The sequence below is a fragment of the Sinohyriopsis cumingii genome, chromosome 6, assembly GCF_028554795.1.
Source record: "Sinohyriopsis cumingii isolate HCF-2022 chromosome 6, ASM2855479v2, whole genome shotgun sequence".
Classification (NCBI taxonomy): Eukaryota; Metazoa; Mollusca; class Bivalvia; order Unionida; family Unionidae; genus Sinohyriopsis; species Sinohyriopsis cumingii.
In genome coordinates, this window is record NC_142966.1 from 54,443,859 (window position 1) to 54,469,176 (window position 25,318).

General features: G+C 33.5%; 1 protein-coding gene across 1 annotated transcript in view; it reads right to left on the reverse strand.

Moving 5' to 3' along the window:
- Window positions 1–25,318, reverse strand: part of LOC149796957 (teneurin-m-like) — a 432,723-nt gene that overhangs the window by 369,513 nt on the left and 37,892 nt on the right. Inside the window, exon 2 of the mRNA XM_089961631.1 lies at window positions 15,698–15,755. The gene's annotated coding sequence lies outside the window, so the exon portion shown is untranslated. The remainder of the gene's footprint in view (window positions 1–15,697; window positions 15,756–25,318) is intronic.

Genomic DNA, 25,318 nt, shown 5'->3' on the forward strand with positions numbered 1-25,318 from the left:
AATCTGAAGACACTCTTGGGCCTCACTTCTCAATTCTTAGAATTAACACAGTATATGCCCATACTATGTTCAATAGTCCTCTATGCACATAACTGAAATGTTTTGTACATATCTTGCTTTTCTTCTGGACAATGGCCTTGAGCTTCAACCGCAAAATCAATGGACTTCTTCATTACCCTCAAGAGTAAGTTATCCACATATTTGGTCACTTTAAATAGTGTCAAGTTTGAATTATTGTTCAGAAGTAATTTTTTATTATTTTATTATCAGTTGTAGTGACCTTGAGCTTTGACATTTTGACACCCAAGTTTTTTTTCCAATTATCCCAAATGCAAATTATCCACAACGTTTGGAAGCTGTAGATGATGGAATACTCAAGTTATTGTACAGAAGCTATTTTTCTTCTTTTCCATCACAGTGACCTTGACCTTTTAATTGACCCTAAAATGTTAAGCTTTCTTCCTAGCTCAAGTACAGGCCATTAATAAAGTCTGGTAACTAAAGATGGTGAACAACCTAAGGTATTCCATGTAAACCAAATTAGTAACAGACAGAAGGACAAACATAGTACATTATGGTAGGCACATGATATGTACCCCTTATGGTAGGCATATAAAAACAACATCAGATAAGCAATTACTTTCCTCCTGTATCCACACTCCCATAGGAACCCATTCATGATGCTATCTGGAATCATTAACAAACACATCCACTGTCGCATTTTCCCAATGGACCAAAACAGTCCAAATATTCTTTCTGATTAAACAGAATGAAGATCACATTTGCAGAAGAAACTCGGCAAGCACATGCATCATTCAAAATCAATAACCTCTATTCATTGACTCATGTATGCAGAAAATTTAAAATCATTCTTGCAGTTATTTCCATGACAAAGCAAAACATCACATCATAAATACTTCGTTTTTTCAATTCAAAAAATGTTTTTTGTAACAAAAGTGTTGCAACATTCTGCCTGATCAACTTCCCATCCATCAATGCAAGATTAAAATTCACAGCAGCTTTGTTAGTGCATGTAGAACAAGAATTGCCAATTTCTGATCTAATAAAAAAGCAAAGAACCTGTCTATACAGCCCTTGCATGCAAGCCACCTTGCATCTGTGTAACCAGAATTACTACAATCTATAAATTGTTCTTAATCAGTCAGTGATCCTCCTCTTAGAAGACCCCTCTTATGAAAATCCACCCTATCATATCCTCTACTAAGCTTATTCACTTCCATCAGATTGTCCCCATTATAAAGCCCTCTAATGTGAAGACACCCCATCATATCCTCTACCAAGCTTGTTCATTTCCATCAGATTGTCCCCATTATAAAGTCCTCTAATGTGAGGACACCCCATCATATCCTCTAACAAGCTTGTTCATTTCCATCAGTTTGTCCCCCTCTTATACAGCCCTCAAATGAGAGGACACCCCATCATATCCTCTACCAAGCTTGTTCATTTCCATCAGTTTGTCCCCCTCTTATACAGCCCTCTAATGAGAGGACACCCCATCATATCCTCTACCAAGCTTGTTCATTTCCATCAGTTTGTCCCCCTCTTATACAGCCCTCTAATGAGAGGACACCCCATCATATCCTCAACCAAGCTTGTTCATTTCCATCAGTTTGTCCCCCTCTTATACAGCCCTCAAATGAGAGGACACCCCATCATATCCTCAACCATGCTTGCAGATCTGAATCCATTCAATTTGTTAACACAGAACCTGGTCTGCTGATGCATATCTTGTTTGTAGCTGGAATCTACTTATAAGCATATATATGTAGTAATAGGTCTGGTCTCGATTTCATCTTGTGAGATCACAACAAGCATCCAGTCAAGACAATCTGACCTGAACCAATTTTGTGTCACTAAAGGAGGCACAGTGACCTGGTTGCTAACATGATTGACTCGTGACCAAAAGTGTGATTCATCAAATACTTTAATTAGATCAGTCCGGGTCAGCTACCGTTGCAAGTCCATTAAGCAATATACATTACTCCAATCGCCTCAGCACTAAATAACCTATTCGTATTACTATGACACAAACAAGACCAAATCAGCAATAAAATTTGAGAAGACCAAAAATGAAAGAAAATCAAATCATAACTTTGCCAAAGGTGAGAAATAAATGATAAATATCAAAATTTAAATGCTTCTGGTAGGAAGATTTAATACACTGCCTAATTTGTTCATTTTCTAGGTTATCATTATTAAGTGAAATCCTTGGGCTAAGACACGAGACCAGGAAATGTTGAGATTTAATTCACTACAGGAAGCAATGATGCAATGAAAACAGCAGCTCAATCATGCTTCTCTTGCACTGCAAAAGATTCAAGTATTTCTGAAATGCAGATATCAACATTTCTGTCAGATTGTATGGTACACAGATTTTGCTACACTCTAATTGGCTGACTTGAGTCACAAAACAATGCTTGAAGCTCTGAAAGACTTTATTTGGTTTGGTTTGGTTTTGTATGGCACAGTAACACAAGATGATCATCTTGTCCCAAGGCAACTGGAGTCAAGTACCTTGCCCATTGGCATATGATCATGGACATTCTGGGCTACTCCTGTGGTAGAATTTAAACCTAAACCAATCTGGTCAAGGGAAGACAATTTGAAATCATTGTTGGCATCAATCTGCATCTATGCTGTACATCCATGATTACAAATGTCATTCAAGGGACAAATTTTTTTGTATACCAAGTCTGGATTAATATGAAGTCCAAATGCAAAGATGGCATTGAGAATTTTGTGAACATTCTAACCTCAACTACTTTCCAGATCAATTTTTGTCAAATTCTCCATAGAGCATAATTTACGATCATCGTCACATTTCCACATGCATCTTAATCTTATCAGTTTATAAGGAAAAAATGCATGCAGGATAATCAATGACAAACACAATTACTGCCCAGTTCCAAGGATTGATTTTGGAACTATGCTGAGTATTCAGTGATGAAAGAATAAATTATGAAGTGAACCAATTAGTCATAACTGGCTATTCCACGAACTTTCAATAGAAGCCTGTTTTAAATCCTTCCAACATGAGGTCCGAAAATCCTCTGGGAAACAAAACAAGGATCAGCACAACTCAATTTTGATATACATTTTGTCATTGTGAAAATTCACGAATGCAAGGAAATTTTTTTATAATAATGACCAAAAATTTTAAAACTTAATTGTTACATAGAAAATCTTCGCATTCAAACTATTTGTTCATTGTGTGGAATATACGAGTTGCATTAGAAAAACTGTATATGTACATATAATAATGACAACATTTTGGGGTAACGAAACTCGAGTCCAACTGCAAATTGCACAGATTCCAGATCTGCCATCAGATCATACACTGGCAGATCTGGGTTGATGTAGATTGTTAGAAGTAATCAGCAAAATAAACAAAGACCCTGACCTGCTGGTATGTTATCCAATGGCAGGTTAGACTATGGTGTTTGCAGTTTCATTTGACTTGTACATGAGTGTATACAGTACCTAAAGTGCTACAGCTCTAATATTTATTCTTGCAGCATTACTTGCAGCATTGTAAAATGATTCATTTTTATGGAGGAGTAATGTATGTACTTTCATGCATGTCAAATCAAATACCTAACAACATAGACCCTGATGTGCCATTGCATAATGTGCTGGCAGATTAGGGTCAGTGTTTGTTCAACTGATTAGTCCTAACAAAATGCACAGACCAAGATCTACTAGCACACTGTGCCATGACTGGTCTGCGTCTATGAAGTTTTCAGATAAGCCTGACTTTCACACAAGTACTTATGGTATTATTACAAATTTTTAATCTCCAAATTCTACAGGCAACAGGGAAATGTTTTATTGTCGATTTAATAATAATGGGAAAAACAAAGAAGAACATTAAAAACAAAAGTCCCAGATATTGTTAATTTTAATACTTTAACATCAAAAAGTATTTGCAAGTAAGTCAATTCGGCATGTTACTGACATAACATTCCCATGAGTTCTGACATACCACCATATCTCTCCTGGTCAATATAAGGTATACCAGTAATTCATAAATACAACTTCCTAACCAAAACTGCTGAAATTGTGATCCAATTAAAATTCAGAGCTCTACATTCTATCACACAACTTAATGTAGGTCTTGAATGCTTAATCATGGCAGAAAAAACCCCATAGTTTTAAAAAAAGATCACCTGTTGGCAAAGAGCTCAGAACTGTACCAAGCTTACCTACCTCCAATCCATGTTAGCTGATACACAAGAAGATATTTGAAATATAACTTCACTACATAAATTTTTGTCCCAGTTTTATTTGTCACATTGAAATGATTTAAATATGTTGTTACAGACTACATTTTTAAATTTTTGTCGTTTTATTTGTCACATTGAAATGATTTAAATATGTTGTTACAGACTACATTTTAAATTTTTGTCCCCGTTTTATTTGTCACATTGAAATGATTTAGATATTTTGTTACAGACTACATTTTTAAATTTTTGTACATGAAATAATTATCGTAATATCTTTCACCCACTATTATTCTATACAAATTATCAGAGAAACATTTTAAAAATCTGATGGGGAGGAGGTCAATTCATGCATTAGCCTTTAATGGTACTTCACTCAGCACACCCTGGGCCCAACCATATGGTGCCATCTAAAAACAAGGTTAAAAAAATATTGAAATCAAAATTTGCACAAAACTTTAGGAATTATTTTATGTTAGAGTATCATAATTATCATTTTCTCCAACAAGTTTCAAGTATTACTTAAAAAATTATTAAAATTAAATACTTGTAATTATTAGATTAAAGATGTCCAATTTTAGTAACTGACATTTGCAACAGAGATGTTTGACAATATGCTACTAACAAAAATTACCTTGCAAAAGTTTTTAATATAAATGTATGACTTTGTATATTTCAGTCAACGATGTATCAAGTTATCTACAGCTACAACAAAAGCTAATTTAACTGATTAACCTCTATTCCATTCAATAATGAGATTTTCTGAAAGCTGTGTATACAAACCTCAGGGCAGCCTCAAACTTTAATTCAGCATCCAGTCAGTTGTAAAATGATTTCCATGTACAATCTCTCAGGGCAAAAATAAAGCTACCGATCACTCTTCTGTAATCATCACATCAATTACACATAAAAACCATTTTGTAGCATGTCATAATATTCAATACCGTAACAAGGTCATGAATGAACCAGCATTGATTGCAACCAAGCTATCTCTCCAAATCTACCCAGGTATTTTACAGAAAATGCAAATCCCAGACAACTTATCACAAAGATTTCTTGTAAATGCTTGCCGGATGCTCCATGTCACTGACATTAAATTAAATACAACTGTACCAATCCTCCTCACTGCAGAAACTTCCCGTGTAATTTATTTAACTCTGACAGAAACCTGTAGCCTATGTACCAAGCGGGATGCCTAGGCTTTCCATCACTGCACTGAAGATAACAGAAGACAATTGGAGAGAATGAGTTGGGTAAATGTTAGATCAATACAATCAAGTTCCACATGGCTAGCTATTGTACTGTACTCTGCCTTCAGTTCAGCGAATATTATAGTAATTGGCTACTTAAAGGGATTGCTCGGCAGCGGCAACCCTTATGAACTGCAGTCCAGCTAAGTGACAGAAAATTAATCTACATGTAAAAATAAAAAGTAGAGAAAAGATGACAATAAAACATAAGGACAGTCAACAAAACGTAAGTATGTGGATTATTATTGTGAAAACATTTGATAGCCCTATTGTTTTGGAACTGAGAGAAGCATTAATGAATTCAATCCATTTACAACCACACTGATCTGGCAAAGATATAAACAGACAAAGAGACAGACTGATATATAGGCAGACAGACAGACATGTACAGATGGATAGATTCAACTGAATTTCTTTCAAAAAGAAAAGACTAAAAATACTACAAACATACAAGATTACAATGGCGGTTAAGCCATTGATGGATTTTCAACATTATTTTCAATTATCCCAGAATGTTTCTTTTTTTCTCCCATCTGCTTTCGACAAGAATATGTTTTTCTAAATAAATGCCAATCACTTTCAAATGTTTGTACTAAAATGCCCCTTATCTCTTATGTTCCAGTTTCATTTGTAAGATGTAACCACAAGCGCATGTTCCAGATGCTTGGATGGATGGATGGACAAATAGAGAGCGAGACAGATGGATGGATGGATGGATGGACAGATAGACAATTGTATTTTGTTTAACTATAGCCATGTACATGGTTTCTAACCACCAGATTTGCAATTTCAAATTTTTTTTAACCAATCATTAAACCTAAACAAATAATTTGGACCTGCGTTTTGCACTCTGCTCACTGTTGCCTAGTTAACCCTACATTCAAATGAGACAAAAGTAACTGTCCTTCAAAGAGACTGTCACATTACTGGAAGAAAAGAATCTCCAGGAATTCAGAATAAGAAAATTTCTTCCTTTTAAATTACGTTTGATATTCAGGAGTCACAAGAAAATTTTCAAATTAGCTGCTTTGGTGAACTTACAAATTTTAGGTTGGCACCATTTTCATTTAGGATCAAAATGGTATCATAAGAAGTGTTCTGGTGGAACCCCATGTTAATATGGCTTTCCATTTTGGAGGAGTAATGGTAAAACTATTTTCAAGATGAATGACATTGTGGCCATATTTGATATTAGACTGGCACTGTTTCATTTAGCACTGACTAGACAGACCACTCTGGTGGCCTAGTGGTTAGAGCATCTGTCCAAATACAGAAGGTTGTAGGTTCGAACACCGGCCAAGTCATATCAAAGACTTATAAAACTAGTACTAACAGTGGCCTCGCAAGACACTCAGCATTAAGAGATTACTGTTAGGACTTGTTGACTGTTTGCCTGGTGTCAGGATAATGTGACTGGGTGGGACAACATGCTACATGTCTGCAGCATGATGCCCCAGTGCTAGACATCACTATAAACTGCCACACTGCAGACATCATAGTGATATGGCTTAAAAATTAGTAAAGCTACATTAAAATTCCAAATCAGACACACACACACACTAACTAGACATAAGATTTTTTTTATTGATGCACACTGCTGATATGACCAGATATCTAGAAGAAGCAATGAAACAATTCTGAAGATGGCCCTTGTGGGAGTTATAAAAGGATCAATCAGTACCATTTTCATTTATGACCAACTAGACATAATAAAAAGTCTATTAGTGAAAATCCCAGCTGATATGACCATCCAATCAGGTGTAGCAATAACAAGATATTCAAAATGGCTGCAGTGGAAGACATATTGGACATCAAATCAACACAATTTTCATTCTGAATTGGTGAAGACCTCAAGGTAATGTTAATTTTCATTCACAGGACCAACATGACATCATGTTGATGTGACCATCCATTCAGGAGAAGTATCCGCAATTTTTTTTTTTAGATGACAACTGTAGCTTCCATATTGTATGTCTGAGTGCCACAATTTTCATTTATGACCAACTAAACCATGGGATGAATGTGTTTGTAAAGTCTTGTGGCAATCCTTCAAGTCCATTAGGAAGAGTAATGACAACAAATTGGTGCTAATGGACAATCAATGGACTATGGACAATGGGCCATCCCATAAGTTTTTCTGGCCCAAAACAAGCTGAGCTAAAGATAGCTTAACATATCATATATATCTCTGCACTTCACACTTAAACTGCCAAAATGAAAGAGGGAAAAAATGCTACAAGCACTTATCATGCTTCACACAATATCGCAGATGATGATTACAACAGTGCCAAGACCATAATTCACAGAATAAATGACATAAGTGCCCTGAAGACAGCTTACTTTAAAAATTACATGCCTTATTAGAAATACCAAGGTAATAAATGTCATTCTTTTAAATTTTATTATTTCTTTCAACATCTTCTTAATTCACGTTTGTTTCTAGAACACCATGCAAGACCAAATAATCATGTCATGTGACACACATTGGGCACTATTTATTTCTCACTTGAGTACTTTTTCCATCTACAAAAGGATCAAGCACTCAATTTTCAACAAATTTTAAATCCTACACGTTTTTTTATATCATCAGCAACACTTCACATAATTTAATGAATATTGCTTGATGTTGAAAGTATAATGTTAGCCATTTTTTCAAGATGATATATTTTTATTTGCAGAAAAAACAAAGGTATGGAAACTAGTCTATACTTCATGTTGTTATTTGACAATAAATAAAAGTAATTATATGCAACTATTTTTGTTTATACAAATTTCATGTGATAATCTTTACTCCACATTGTTATAAATTACTTGGTTACATATTAAAAAATTCCAATTTGGTCAGTGTGACACTTTTTACTTTATTGCATCTTGGAAACCATCTTTAGCTAATTTCTCTCTTATAACAAATCATAATTTCCATAAACAATCAAGAAAACACACAGAAAAAAGAATTTGAAAGATATTTTGCATTTAAAAGATATACAGTGTATTTACTGACAAAACAAGTGTGAATGACAAATTCTGCAAATGAAGATATATCCTAAATACAAACTGCTCTGAGAATTTCACCATCTTTGGGGAGTAGCTCATAACAGGATGCATTTTTTTATTTATTTATCTGATTAAAACAGCAATTGTAACATGATTTAATAGGATAGGAAGAATTCTCTCCCTTGTAAAGTGAAACTATTCACATTTCTCAATACAAAGATGCCAACTTTAACTTTTCATCATAAAGTTGTACAATCTTAATAAACTTTAATTTTGAGAATTAATGTTTCACTAAAGGAAATGCAAGATGACTGAATTTTTGTATATAGACCAAACAAAAAAAATTCAGAAGTAAATTGTTTACATTTAAAACTTGGTATAATGTTTAATTTTTGCAATATGGGACAGAAGTCTATTAGGAAATGCACCATTAATCAGCCTCTGCAAATCCACAGGAAAAATAGAAAATGTGTCAACATCACAAAGATGCTCCCACAATGTGATGCAACTGAAGAGCAAAGTATCAAGTCAAAAACAAGTGTAAACATTTTTTGAGAAAAGAATTAAAGCCTGCTGACTTAGGTTTCTAAATGTAATGTCTTGCATCAAATACAGTTTTAATGCATGCAGTCCTTAAAATAAGCACCAATTTAGATAAAACTGAATGACATTGTTCTATTTCAAACAGTTCAAATAACTCCAATTTAATAAAATGTAAAATTGCAAAAATCAAATTAGATAGAGGTTTATTTACTAAAAGCCTCATGCCAAATTTGGTCTGCATCCACAAACTTTTTTATTGGAAATGACACTGCCATAACACGACAAACTTTAAACTCAAATATGAGCCATAACTCCATTACATTTCTTTAAAATGAGTGAACATCGGTACTGATTTCTGCAGGGGAAGGATCAGATGGGCAGATATGAGAGCACTGTATCCCGCTCCAATGTGGCAGGGGCTTAAATAAAATCTCACAGGTAAGAGGTCTAGAAATTCTACAGGAAGTCTATACAAATTTTATAGAATCTTAATATTTTTACTATTCCATTTCATTCTTTATAATTTATAGGTAGTTAGGTAGGTAGGTAGGTAGGTTTGCTTGGATGGTTAAAATTGTCTCAAAGGGAAAGATGTTAAACTTGGCGAAAAGGTAAAACTTAAAATTATCTCAGAGGGAAATATGTTCAAAATGTCTGAAAGGGAAATATGTTCAAAATGTCTGAAAGGGAAATATCTTCAAAATGTCTGATAGGGAAATATCTTCAAAATGTCTGAAAGGGAAAGAAGACAAAAGTAGCAAGAGTACCATGAACACCATGTGAAATGTCTGCCCTGTGTTTTATAGTCCTCCATGCAGGCAATGAAAGGGTATGTTAGACATCAACACCCTTCATTGACCTCAGCCACTGGTCAAGGTATGCAGTCTTGAACTAAACTTAAATGTGCAGAAACCATTTTTTTAATTATTTTACTTACTTTGACCATAAACTTTCACCCCTTTTTCCCAGAATATGTGTTTATTACCACAAGTGCAAAGTATCCACAAAATTTAATTGCAGAACTTAACCTTGAACAAAATTTATTCTGAAAAAAAAAAAAATTTTACTTTGAGCCACAATGACCCAGACTAGAGATAAGTTGTATTACCTGTATAAAGGTTTACCTCTATATTTTATTCTGGTGGTACCTCAGACTTTTTCACTTACACTGACTTTATTTATTCTTTTACAAAATAGCTGTATTAATTAATTTTGGAATACTGTCAGTATAATAATGATTCTTAATTACATGTTTGGACATGACAAGAATGTGAACATGGTGGCCTAATATATGGGACATTGTGAAAGCTATTACGATCAAATCCCACTTTTGGAAAACTTTCAGTCAAAAGAAAAATCATTTTCTAGTTACTTACTAGTGCATGTTACTGCATTAAGTACATGTATACCTTTGTAAAACTGAGAATCACCCCAAGATTTTTAAGAAAGAAATTGTTTCCTGTTTGAATTTTATGTAATTTTTAAAGGCCACTAAATATTTTCACATTTGTTGTGTAATTGCATTTCATTTTACAGGCCCTCTCTAATGAATATCTTGCTTGGGTGTTGGTGTCCAACTCAAAGTTGCTCCCCATTATATCAATAATTAAGTTATGAATTGTATCTTCAGTGTTGACACTTCATACATTTATCTACAAGGGATCTAACATCAGCAAATTGTCTCTCACTGAGTGTCATCTAGTGTTAGCTAAATCACTTCATGTTTTAGATAACAACTTATACAACATTTAACATTAACAAAGTAAATTCATCTACTATAATGTACTGACCATTTTAAAAAATGTGGGGGAGGGGCAGCAATTTTCTTTTGAACCAAGATATTTTATTTTGTTTAATCTCAAAATAATTAATTTTCTTTTTCTTCAAATAATATAATGGGTATAATACAGTGTTATTTTGCTATAAATCACAGCAAAATACTTTTTTCAGCTACTGACAGACTGATATTTTTATTTTAAAATATACTGGTCAGGCCTTTGCCCTAGAACATTACATTGTTGTGCCCTAATATGATTGCAGCATACCATGGTGTGTGCATATAAAGAGTGGTACAAAAATTTTCATGGTACCCACCTCTAACCCTGACCTTGTCTTTTTGACCCCAAAATCAACAAACTTCTTCCATACCTAAAGAACAAACCTTGCACAAAGTTTTGTCAAGTAATGGGTCTTGAGTTAACAAGCGAAATCCATTTTCTTTTTTCACTGACCTTGACTTTTGACCTAAAAAAAGACATCTTTCTTACCAAACATGCAAGTCATCCACACACTTTAGTAGATGTGCATAGTTGATAAATGAAATCAGAAACCATGTTTTCCTTTCTTTGACCTTTGACCATTTGACCCAGAAATTAATAGGGTCCTAACCCATGTCAAGCACATCCCATTCACAAATTTTGTTAACTGTAGATGTAGACTTATTAGACATTTTGAATGAAAACTATTTTTTTCTGTTAGTCATTGGCCTTTACCTTTGACCTTTGTAACTCCAATAGGTATAGGCATCTTCCTTATCCTCAGTGTTTGGTATACGTAGACTGTGGAAAAATCAAATTGTTGTACAGAAACCATTTTTCTTCCTTCAGTCACAGATATAGTTATGAAAGGAAATTGGTAATTGGTTAAGATGGATCCACATCACAACTTAAGCCTTACAGTGGGCATATAAAAAGATCCTAAAAATAAAGGGTCAAATTTTTTGTACAAACTTCTTCGATTATCAATGCCCAAGACTTTCTCTGATGGTACATTACTATGCTACACAACCATGCGACACCAAAAATCTTTCACCTCACAGGGCAAAAATCAACACACTTGACAAAATGTGCAACCGTCAGTGGGGGGGTCCCATGTGGCCAAATGTAAGTCACTTGCGATCACAAATCACTGAGATCTCACCTCTGTCAATATGGGTTAGAATCTTGGGTATATGAGAAAGCTTGCCAGTGGCTTTCCTTGGATCAGTGGTTGTTCCTGGGGTTTTCCCAGGATCTTCATCCACCAAATATACTGACTGCCGTGAATATCCTTTTATGTGCTACAAAGTGGTATTAAACCGACAAAAGCAAAGCAAATCAATCCAATGTTAGTGGACACTGACAAGATATGCACTCTAGTCCAGTTTCACCCATCAGGAGGTAAGGACAAGTTAGGTAAATGGTTTCACCCATCAGGAGGTAAGGACAAGTTAGGTAAATGGTTTCACCCATCAGGAGGTAAGGACAAGTTAGGTAAATGTATCAGACTCAAGTGGCACAATACCAACTCATATCTGCAATTTGTCAATGTATGAATAAAATAAACTGTCTTAGGTTCATAATTATTCATGCCAAGAAAGACAAGAATTTATCAAATGGTTTTGAAAATACATAAGTAAAACATATTTAAAAAACCAAAATTGTAACAAACTGTTGATGAGAGCATTGGCAATGCCATAGATATAACCCCATTATTCTGTGCAGTTGACTCATTACCTGAATCATCCAAGATCTTAATGATACAAACCTTTTCCAAATCTGAACAAAACTGGATTAGAAATATGGCTTCCCAAGTGGAAAAAGGCTCAGCCAAACAGATGCAAAATCACCTCATTGATATTTGTGAATCTTGCTCATTAGTGAAATTGTCTTAAATCTTGATTAATCCATATTCCACTTTTGATCAAAAGTCTCCAGATTGGAAACAAGAAACTGTTGACAGACGACAATGTTTATACTCACTTAAAAGACAAGTCCAACTAAAAACTGCACAGACCCAGATCTGTCATTGCATAATGTGCCAGCAGAGCTGGGTCTGTGCAGTTTGTCAGGAGTAATAAGTACAACAAATAACACAGACCTGTATATGCTGGCACATTATGCCAAAGATCAGGATCTTGATTGATTGCAGTTTTACTTGACTTATGAGTGAGTATAGATGGTACTATGCACAATACATACATGATGGAGAAATGGCTACATCGTATGCTTACTTAGCCTTAAAGCCAGGTAAGCAAAAAATACTTACCTATGTGTTTTCTGTGTATCGAAGAAGTAAACCCAACTGAAGGACAGAAGTGTGAACCAGTTCAGAACTGTCCCAAATCGAACTGCACCTGGGTATATCAAGCTGTTACAGAAATCCATCGCAATAATCCAATAAGAAAACTAATACATAATCATACACAACAAGAGTATCAATTACCACCACAATTATTTAATATGAATGAAACCATATCCTAATAATGACTATACAAATTGTTGGGTAATGCTCCTATCTGAAGTGTATGTCAATGTAGTCATGTAGGGGCATTTACTCAATTTATAATTAAATATTAAGTGTTCTAAAATTTAAAACTAAAAAATTTAAACAAAGTCTATTCAATCCTGAATGCTCTGCACCATAAATGTCATCACAAATCTTCCAAACAAACATTATTTATCACCATGGACTTCTACAATGGTGGCTGGGTAATAAACAGGGCTATGGGAAAGCAGATGTCAGGTATGTCATAACAAATTGTTTTGCATCACATATTGTTTTCATTGTGACAAAAGAGCATCTAATGTTCAATCTTGCTTTTACTGGATCACATCTTTAGGTTGATCTCATCCTAAAATGTCTACCTAGTTTAACAACGATTTTGCTGTATTTCTCAGAGCATGTAACTAATGAACTTCCAAACGGAATATAGATTTATCAGGATCCAATCATAGTTAATAGTTGCCATTATAAATGTATGTGTATTCAAATTCTTAAAAAAATCACACCCATTACTGACATAGTTGGTCCCAATGCCTACTTAACCTATATGACCTTAAATATAGTGATTAACTACATATGGTAAACATTCTCTCTCTCTCTCTCTCTTTCTCTCTCTCTCCAATAAAAAAATGAACAAATATATCAGCAACAATGGGTTATGGTCCATTAATAAAAATGCAGACAGGGCTTTGTGTGCTGTATACAAAAATGAGTTAGTTCTACAAGCAATGAAGATTTCCCTTCTGCAGTCATTTAGGCCTTTCAGAAAAAGAACGTCAGTATGAGAAATATTCAGTACAGCCAGTGGCTACAGCTATGATTAAATAATTTGCTGTAAATTCTGTCATTTTTACGGTTATGAAAATGAATGTAAGTTATAACTTTAATTTTAACTTGGCACCACATGACCATCCATCCCATCCATCCATCCATCCATCCATCCATCCATTTACATACAGGACTTCAAATAATATACCTAACAAGAACAACATAGTTTCAGGATATAGAAAAAGTTTGGTAAACTTTAAAATGCTGAGAAGTCATCTAAAAAATTTCAAAATGTGTATAAAATGTGAAAATTTAATGTACAATGTTACATTACATTGTATCAAACATTTCTTTTCCATTCTATGAGTTGACAAAAAAACATAAAATTCCATTGTTAGGACAAGATGTACCAAAATGAAATAATGCAATATGACAATTAATGCTACAACATATACTTTTAACCTTTTCCTTAAAGTTAAATATCTTGAATTATATTGTGATTTTAAAAAATTCTTGATTGGAACAATAACTGTGTTTATCCATGTAAATCAAAGTAGCTTTGTCAATCATCTATAAATCTAATCGTAATATCATAGTTCAATTGATAACTGACACTTGTTCAACTGACATGTGTAAAATTCCCATGAATTTCCTGTTACTCATTTCTATATAGCACCGAGAACAAAAACAATATAATACTCAACCAAACGGAAACCGAAAAAAGGCTTTCTAAATCAAGATGTTTGCTGTAGATGTCATCATATTTAAGGCACAAAAATACATGAATATCTCAAATACTCAAATACTCTCTATATATTACAAAATAAACAACACCAACGCATGTAATCTGTGACCAGTTTCGCTTTCTTGTTTTTTCAGACTCCAATATTCTATATCACTTGTATGACTAGTCACTCAGTCTTGGTCTAACATATTCCCATGTATGCAATCCGTAAAATCTCACAACTCCAAAAAACTTCAGTCCTCAATCCTTGACCATAGTGCATTATAAACCATTTTTTAATTAGACATCTCTTTATACACATTATTACTAATGGTAAATCATACTAGAGCTCAATTTCCGAATTTACTTACAAAATTCAATTTAAATTCAAAGCGAAAACATACAAATAGAAACTGGAATGGTCATTCCATGAACAAATTGTATCACATCATTTTGGTCTGGCCATGTAGTCGTGGTAACATTATTCAGAATGAAATGAATCCCTTTATATATTTATATTAAAAGAATTTGAACTGAAATCAAAAGTGGAAAAAAGTGTCCAGGGATATTACTAAATATCAGTAAGACTAAAGTTCAATCCTGCTGTATCATGTGTTTAAGTTGCCAGACTGCCCCACAAATCTGCAATAGGCTGTATGAGCTTACAAGCCAAGTGATGAATTATTGAGATAAAAGAAGGGACCAGTTTCACTCTACACTGAATAATGTAGAAAACAGTCAGCCATATTTGGTTTGGATTTTGTTAAATGCCTTTCAACCTAACAAATGAATATCTGAATGTATGATCTAACGCACTGACAGCCTTGACATGAAATTATGAAAGGTGTGATGTTACAATCAATAACGTTTTGATGATTTCTCTTTGACATACTAAAGAACAAATATTTACATACCTGCAAATGGTTTGTTAAATCCCACAAAACAGCTGCTGCAAAATTTAGTCCAATTCACCTAAAAATTAAAATGAAATATTTAGTACACCGGATACCACACTTACAAGTCGACAAATATGTTCTAACAAGGTTGTACAATGCATGTAAACAGCCTCTCAGAGGTTTTCCGGCTGGCATGTTAAATTAACAAACCCTTTCATCTCATTAGCATACTGATCTCATGATCACAGTTACACCAAGTTTAAATCCAGATGGCAACGAAATCAAGCTGCTTTCTTCAAATCACAATAATTTGATTTCAGATGGGTAATAACTGATCTGGAAAAAGACCAAATTAAAACATTGTACTTTGAATCAAAAGTGTTGGTCCTGGGTTGGGTATGGGGCACTGTGTCCTGCCAACTTCATTAATACAAATGCTGCATGCAGAAGAGATGGCAGAATCAAATTGCTCACCGATATCGATAAGACCAAATCCTAGAATGGTATGAAATGTTTTCCAATTTTAGAGATTCATTTTCAAGTGCACTATTTAATGTGACTGATTCAGGAAAAATGATATAATTCAACAAAATCTGTGAAATTTACTCTTATTTATCTGTAGTATCCCACAATTTGAATCATGTTTATTTTAATGCTTTCTTGTATTTATATCCTGTTTTCACCTAACTCCTTTTAAATTCTATTTGTTCTATGAGTACAGACAATTAAACATTGAATGGCAGTAAAACCTTATGATTTTATTTTCCTTATAGATAATTTTTGTATAGTTAAAGTAATCAAGTTAACTAAAATGACAAAAAATTTAAATATTTATCTTTATTTTTAACAGAAGAACAAGACATGTTAAACATAGTAAGGATTAACTGTACACAAAAAAAAATTACCAAAGACATGGTACTATTTTCATCAAGTATTAATTTTTCAAATAGTGTGACGATAATACATAATTATTTACATGTACAAACAATGTTACAATAATACATAATTATTTACATGTACGAACAGTGTGACAATAATACATAATTATTTACATGTACAAACAGTGACAATAATACATAATTATTTACATGTACAGTGTTGCAATAATATATAATTATTTACATGTACAAACAGTCTGACAATAGTACATAATTATTTAGATGTACAGTGTGACAATAATACATAATTATTTACATGTACAGTGTTACAATAATACATAATTATTTACATGTACAGTTACAATAAATACATAATTATTTACATGTACAAACAGTTACAATAATACATAATTATTTATATGTGCAGTGTGGCAATAATACATATTATTTACATTAACAAACTGTTACACTAATGCATAAATATTTACAAGTACAGTGTGACAGTAATACAATTATTTACATGTACAGTGTAACAATAATACATAATTACATGTATTTACATGTATAGTGTGGCAATAATACATAATTATTTACATGTACAAACTGTGTGACAATAATACATAATTATTTACATGTACAAACAGTGTTACAATAATACATAATTATTTACATGTACAAACTGTGTGAATATAACACATAAGTATTTACAAGTAAAAACATGTGTAGCAAAGTCTTAATCATAAACTAAACTTCTTTATACACAAATGAGGGAGTAATTCAAAATAAACTTGTAAAGAAAGATCCTGAAAAAGCTGATCAAATCCTGGCCAGAAAATATATGTTGTATTTACAGCCATAAATATTTACAAATCTGTACACCAACAAACAAGCTGGACATTTCAATTTAGTATGTAAGAGTATGCAAATTATGTTGTCCGATGATTGACAACTTTTCCATCTTTCATGATGGTTAAGAACAGAACCATAAAGTTAATGAAATTTTAAATTTTTTTTTACAATACACTGATGCAAGTATGATATTAACTCATTGGTAAAAGAAAAAGAATTTTGGTGTTACAAACACACATGATAATCAATCACAACATCAATGGAAAAGGCAGATGAATCTTCTGCAAGCTCAGAGGAAACTTAGAATGATTGATAGAAAGCAGTTATTTACTTCTTTAATTGAATGCAAAAAAAAATTCATTAACCATTATTAGATTGAAAAAGCCAGTATATTTCCAGTTCATGTGGAAAAACAATATCCCAGTTGCCACCACCACCCATCCCCACCAAAAACTTTTCAAGGAGTTTTTCAAGTCTACATTTGGTACTGGTTCAAGATTGAGGATACAGAGTCTGCAATTTGTTTGCATTTTTCAAATAGCATGACAGAGGTTCCACAACAAAATTATTTGAGTATTTTAAAAAGAACATTCAACAAGAGATAGAAATATCCTCCTTTAGATGGGTCAAAGATTGTCCCTTGCAAGGAGACATAATTTGACTGTCCTTCACTCTTCACAGAGAGAAATCAATAAATATCACATGGGAGAGAAAAATATGATGGTAGTTTGTCATTGTTTCAAATGGTAACATGAGATGCAGGTCTTAAATGCACAAAGGAGTTAAATTTTATTAAATGGAAAATTGAGATTCAAACTGAATCATAAAATGCTTTTTTATTATTTATCTTTGAAACTAATAAATATTAGTTTTGTTTACTATAATTATAAAAAAGATATTGTAATAATTTACATGTTTGATCATGTTGCTTCAAATGGGAATAAGTGCTATTTTTGACTAAAAGACATTCATTATTCAAAAACAAGTCATTGCTTAAATGTAGTATGAAATCATTGTAAACATAATATATTGTTTCTTAATTTTCCCTACAATTTCAAGCTATTTTACTTCAAACTTCATGCAAACATTTTCTTTGTTTGTTAAAAGTAAAAGCATTATTAATTTCATTACTGTTACAGATTCATTTTTATCGCAAACTGGAAAATTTGCAGGCAACATGAAGCAATGACAATTAATAGTTGCCAATTCTTCAATCAGTACAATCATGAACTTCGAAAAATATTTTCATTATTTAAGTGGGGCCCCGAGTGGCCGAGTGGTCTAAAGCGCTCTTCGTTACGGATCACTGCCATCTCACCTCTGTCTGCGGCGGTTCGAGTCTAAGATTCAGCCAATGTGGGCATGTGAGAAAGCTTGCCAGTAGCTTCTCGTGGGTCGGTGGTTCTTTCCGGGGTTTTCCGGGTTCTTCCTCCACCATTAATACTGGCCGCCATGAATAGCCCATCGTGCTGAAAAAAATGGCGTTAAACCCCACAACAACATTATTTAAGTTAAAGTTAAAAAAAAATTCAAATTCTTCTTAATTGTTACAAACGTAAATTCATAATGTGAAATGGAATTTCGCCATACAAAATGGAATCACGTCGAGAAAAGTGAGTACTAGTTTTCAAACTGGGATCATAAAATAACTAATGCTTTCAATTATTATTGGAAACTAAGTCTATTCTGTTACTAATAATTATTGTACTGTAAGCAGAATAATGGACTAATTGGACATAATTTCATTTTATATGCTGAATTTCCATTCAGCAACACAAAGTCTATACTCATTAATGTAAATTGTATAATGGTTAGTATTCAAGTTTTATAATGTACTAATAATCAAAATATTTGGTAACGATACGAAATGTAAAACATAATTGACTTTGTTACATTTCATATATGTGTGTGCTTGTGATTTTACTTCTCATTCTAAAACTGTTCCCAAGTCCCAAACTTGTGTCAGTTATATGCAATGCTGTATCATGCGATGAAAATTATCAAGAAATCTATCGGAGTATAAACTTTTCATACAGACACAGTGGCATTAAAATTCTTAAAATAGTGGTGCAAATTAAAAATTACACCATTTCATTAAATATACTGTATGCATCAAAATGATCGATAAGCACTCTTATAGTCTTCGGCAAGAAAATATCATGCAATAAACAAAAGTTATGATTTCATCAAACAGAAAATTGTTTTTTATTTGACTAGTTACTAGTTGGCTATTTCAATTCTCTTAATATTTTGAAGGACGGCATGGAACCATTAAAGCAGTGGAAATACTCACTATTAAACTATGGACCCTAATAACACTAGTGTGCCATGTAAGGACAATGTTATCTGGGTTTTGTACAAGGTGATATTCACTTTCATAGACATGGTTTCATTTTGTATTTTGAAATTCAATTTTGCCCTCTGAATTCCCATTTTTAACAATTAGGAAAATTTTGAAATAAAAACTGCACTACATAAATAAAAATATTTGTTATAGTTCATTTATTTTACTGATTAACTAACTTGAGAAAATTAGGGCCCCAAGTGGCCTACAGTGCTCTCCATTACGGATCACTGCCATCTCACCTCTGTCTGTGCCGGTTCGAGTCTCAGATTCAGCCAATGTGGGTATGTGAGAACGTTTGCCAGTAGCTTCTCGCGGGTCAGTGGTTCTTTCGGGGGGGGGGGGGTTCCCCTGGTTATTCCTCCACCATTAATAATGGCTGCCATGTATAGCCTATCTTGTGCTGAAAAATGTCGTTAAACCCCACAACAACAACTTGAGAAAATATGAATCATCAATGCTTAACAGTTCATGCCAATCTTCTAGTTTGCAACAAGAAATACGTGCATCAGGATTTAAAGGAATGACAGCATTTTACCTTAAACAATTAAGTAAACTATTCTATGCACCAAGTTGTATGTAAGATAGCATTAAATAATAGAAATAATTAAATAAAAATGCATGTATCAGAATTCCATTTCCATGACAATTTCCAAAAAATGACATGAAAAACATTTTTCATTATCATTTATTACTTTGCAATAAGGTAATATATTCTCTTATTTAAAAGTTTTCTTAACTAGAATTAATCAAAGAGAGACATTCTGATAAATATTCAAGAGTTATTTGCATTTTGCACAGAAATTGGATTTCTTTTGAATATTTCTTTTCCAAATAATATTGATAAATATACTGTAGCTGCTGTGATGTGTAGGTCAAATGGAGAATTAACAGGTAGAGCAAACAAACTTTTCTAATGCATATTTCAATGTTACCTTAAGCAAAATTCATATATTAAAGTTCCCACTGATAACCACTGCTGCCTTGGTGTGTGTATATATATATATATATATATATATATATATATATATATATATATATATATATATATATATATATATATATATATATATATATATATATATATATATATTACTTCCCAGAAGACATCCTGATCTTACATTCCTCAAACTGTCTTGAGACTCTGTTTCTGATATAGAAATTTCTACTTCCAATGTTCAACCAAACCTTTAATTTTTCAATAATGATTTGGTTTGTTAACATTAAAATGATTCCTACATATCTGATCACACTCATGTTTACTTTCAACCTCTGCAGCAAATTTAAATGTGAAATAAAAGTGCTTTAGGTGTAGAGGCCTGGAAAAGACATTTCAAAGTATAAAATCTCTATTTCCTTCAAAACTATATACAAGTTACTGTTGCTGACTTGATACAGCCCTTTAATTAATTTACCTAATGTTTTCTCTACTACATTGGACAGATCTCCATCTGAGAACAAAGGATTTCTGCAAGCAAGTTTGGGGTAAGTGTGCTGCCACGATTTAGCTTGTAAGTTTTAGGCTGCAGAAGCTGTAAATTTCTTGAAATGTGGATTTTAATCAAGTTTACAATGAAATTTTAAGCCAGAAAAGTTGGAAACATTTAAATCACATCAACTTAACTGCAACAAATAAATGAAGCAAACTATGCTCAATTATTTCATATAAAAGGTTAATTTCCAAGGTGTATTCAAAACTAGAAATATTATAATTCCAGTTTATATAAAATTGTTACATTTAGCTCCATTTCATAAAGAATTATATTACACATATACGACCTACCCTAATACAGCTGTATCAATCCAAAAATTGCAGGGAAGTTGACACCCCACGTCTTTCTGTTAATTGTCAAACACTGAAAACTGCTTCTGTACAGTTCAGTACCTTTTCATGATAGGGGCCCCAAGTGGCCGAGTGGTCTAAAGCACTGCCTGTTACGGATCAGTGCCATTTCACCTCTGTCTGTGTGGGTTCGAGTCTCGGATTCAGCCAAGGTGGGTATGTGAGAAAGCTTGCCAGTAGCTTCTCATGGGTCAGTGGTTCTTTCCAGGGTTTTCCTGGGTTCTTCTCCATCATTAATACTGGCCGCCATGTATAACCTATCGTGTGCTGAAAAATGGCATTAAACCCTACAACAATAACAACAACAACAACCTTTTCATGATATGGTAAGAGAAAAAATCTTCTGTTTGAACTAATCATAGACTATAACTTAAACCAGAACAAACAGCAAATTAAATACGTGCTTGGCATCAGTATACAGGAATTTCTACACAATGTATCTAATAATATCTGTGATGTGCCCAAAACTATCTTTTTGAGATTTTACTTGCGGATGACAAGTTACATATTTCAAGAAATGAAAGGCGATACAAAATGCTGGTAATTTAGATTTTTATGGTATACCAATACCATAGAGTCACTATTAAAATTTATTCAAACTGGCAATATCCTTACAGACTACACAACAAGCTCTCCTGGCCTTTGACTGGTAGACTCAATAAAAAAGGACCTGTCAAGTCTCAAATCTAGCTGACAAAATGGTCATCATTGACTTGCTATGAATATCAGCTCTTGTATAAAGCAGTATAACATTTATATCCAAGGCATGAAAACAAGGTAGGGGAAGCAACCATTGGTGTTTTGGAAGTCACCTCTTCAAGCTGTAGCAGAAAAATAACAAACTGTGTCTGTGTATGTGATTTGGATTTTTAATGTAGCTTTAACAATTTTTTAGTCATATCGCTACAATGTATGCAGTGTGGCAGTTTACAATGATGTCTAACACTGGGGCATCATGCCACAGACATGTAGCATGATGTCCCACCTAGTAACATTATCCTGACACCAGGCCGACCAGTCCTAACACTAACCTCTTAATGCTGAGTGCCAAGCGAGGCAGCTGTTAGTACCATTTTTGTAAGTCTTTGGTACAACTCGGCCAGGGATCGAACCCATGACCTCCTGCATCCGAGGTGGACGCTCTAACCACTAGGCCACTGAAGCTGTCAAACAATAATCTGAATTACTTGCTTTCTCCCACCATAAGGTGGGACACAATATTATTTCATGCTGTTGTTCATCTGTTGCCATTTTCACTTTTGCATAGTAACTTCAGTTGTTCACCATCTACATTTACCAAACTGTGGATGACAACTGTACATCATGCAAGGAAGAAACCTGTTGACTTTCGGGTCAAATGTCAAGGTCAATGTTGTTGAAAGAAGACAAACATTTCCCACACTGTAACTTTCAGGTCTCTGTCATCTATGGTTACAAAAAATGTTATGACAAAAAAAAATATATAACTTAGTTTCCACACTAGAACAATAGCTCTACATCATAGTTCTGGTCATAGCTCTGAAGATGGCCTGCCCTATGGATAAGGGCAATGGCTATTGATTATGGGGTTCATAGACAGAAGGCCAAGGTCACTATATTGAGAGGAGGAAAATGGTTTCTATCACACTAATATTTTTTTTAACATGACATTAAACTGAAATGTCATTTACTGGAAACTGCTGTTAAACCCAAAACATTACATCTCATTATAGTGGGGTAAGAATTATGTGCAGTGAAAATTTAAATATTACATGATAATATCTAATGACAATTTTTGAACATTTATTATTCAAAGATTATATAATAGAACTGACAGGAAAAGATCATGCATGTTTCCTTTTTAAAATGCTACCAGTGAAACAGACAGTTGTCATTACTGTGGAAGAAAATACTCTTGAGGTTGATGAGGTATTACCCAAGAGAAGTAATTCGGAAATTGTCTGTTACTAATAAAATTCTCTTGATAATGTACTTATCTGATGTGAAATCGTAAGCATCGATCTATATCATCTCCATTATGTCTTACTGGCATACCATTTTAAAATCTCTAATAAAAACAAATATTTGAAACACTGAACTTTATAAGTAAATGTACTTGAAAACCTACTGTAATGTACACAGCCATAAAGCACTGGGTGATAATTCTTTTGTCCCATCCCTAACTGCACAGCTCAGAAGTACACACTGATTATTTAGATTATATCCTAGAAGCACAAGTGGTCATCAAATAAACTTGGGTAAGGATGATTTCCAATTTATGTAAGTTTGTACAGTGTCCTGGGTCAACACATAGCTAGCCCTGGGTAAACAGCACCATGTGGTGGGAAACCATGTGTAAATAGACCTCTGTAGGAAGGGGCCATAAATACAGGTTTTATTGGTTTCCAATATTTCAATCTCAATACAATTTGGAATTATCCTGGATACTATAAAATTTATTGTCTGATAAGGATTCACCCATTGTTCAAACATGGAATTTTGGACTTGTTTGGCCAATCTGTTGTTGCTGGTGTGGTCACTGTGGCAAATCAATTTCTGGGTAAATGTTTGTTGATGGATAAGCGTCATATTTCACAATTTATCTATAGACTGAAGTTTCCTGAGTGGTTAAATTAGAAACAATTCTGAAAAAATTAACATTCTTGGTAAACAATCACAGAAAGATGCATTATTCTTCATCACAATAAATTCTGTAAACATTGCTCAAAATAAGAATTGTGTATTTTACTTCACCAATTAGAACTGTATATTTTTCAATGGTATTTTGTAACAACTCCAAAACACAAACATACACTACCAGACAGAGTCTCAAACATTTAGGTGTAATTCATGCCTTTCTGAATGCAACAAACAGCTTAATGACCAAGATTAATTGAGGATATGTTCAATTATATGGAGATATCTGAGTCAGTGTTCTCACAATTATCAAGTACTAACATTTCAGTTGTGCATGGAACATCCTGAATTACGAACCGATGTTTAATACTGGTTGAATGCAACATCATAAAACATGGACTTTACTTTTGACAATGAGCAATATTTTGGCTGCCTTGGACTAAATGCTTAACATATAATTGTGTGCAATTTGAGTACCATAATATTTCAGCATGCAGTTATCTGTCTGCATAAACTATATGCTGCTTATCTAAAGCTGTATTCTAGTAGAAAAGTCTCTGTGTAGAAGAGTGTGTGTAGAAAAGTCTCTGTGTAGAAGAGTGTGTGTAGAAAAGTCTCTGTGTAGAGAAGTCTGTGTGTGTAGAAGAGTCTGTGAGTAGAATAAGTTGTGCTATTACCTCCATAACCCCACATTTATGCATCAGGTTCTACCCTAATTTAGAGCTCTGTACCTTTAACATCATTCATGATACACCAAAGTGGGTGGTATTACAGAAAAGTAGATAGATGTAGCTCAAATTACACTGATGCCAAATAATGCAGACTTTTCTACCTGCATTAAAAAATACAGCGGGAAAAAGTAATACTTGAAACCCAATTTTTTATGCTAAAAACATTAACAGTTGCTGAACTGGTGTTTGTGTCTGGATTTTAGACTTCTGGAATGAAATCTAAAATTACCCTGTCCAATTTGCACATGGACAGGAGAACCTTTGCAAACAGTAGGATAAGATTGAGAATTGTAGTAAAACGGGGCTGGGCCACAAAAATGATTGGTCCAAGTGGCAACAAAAGTGTAATTTTTACCCTTCTGCACATGTGCAAGTGAA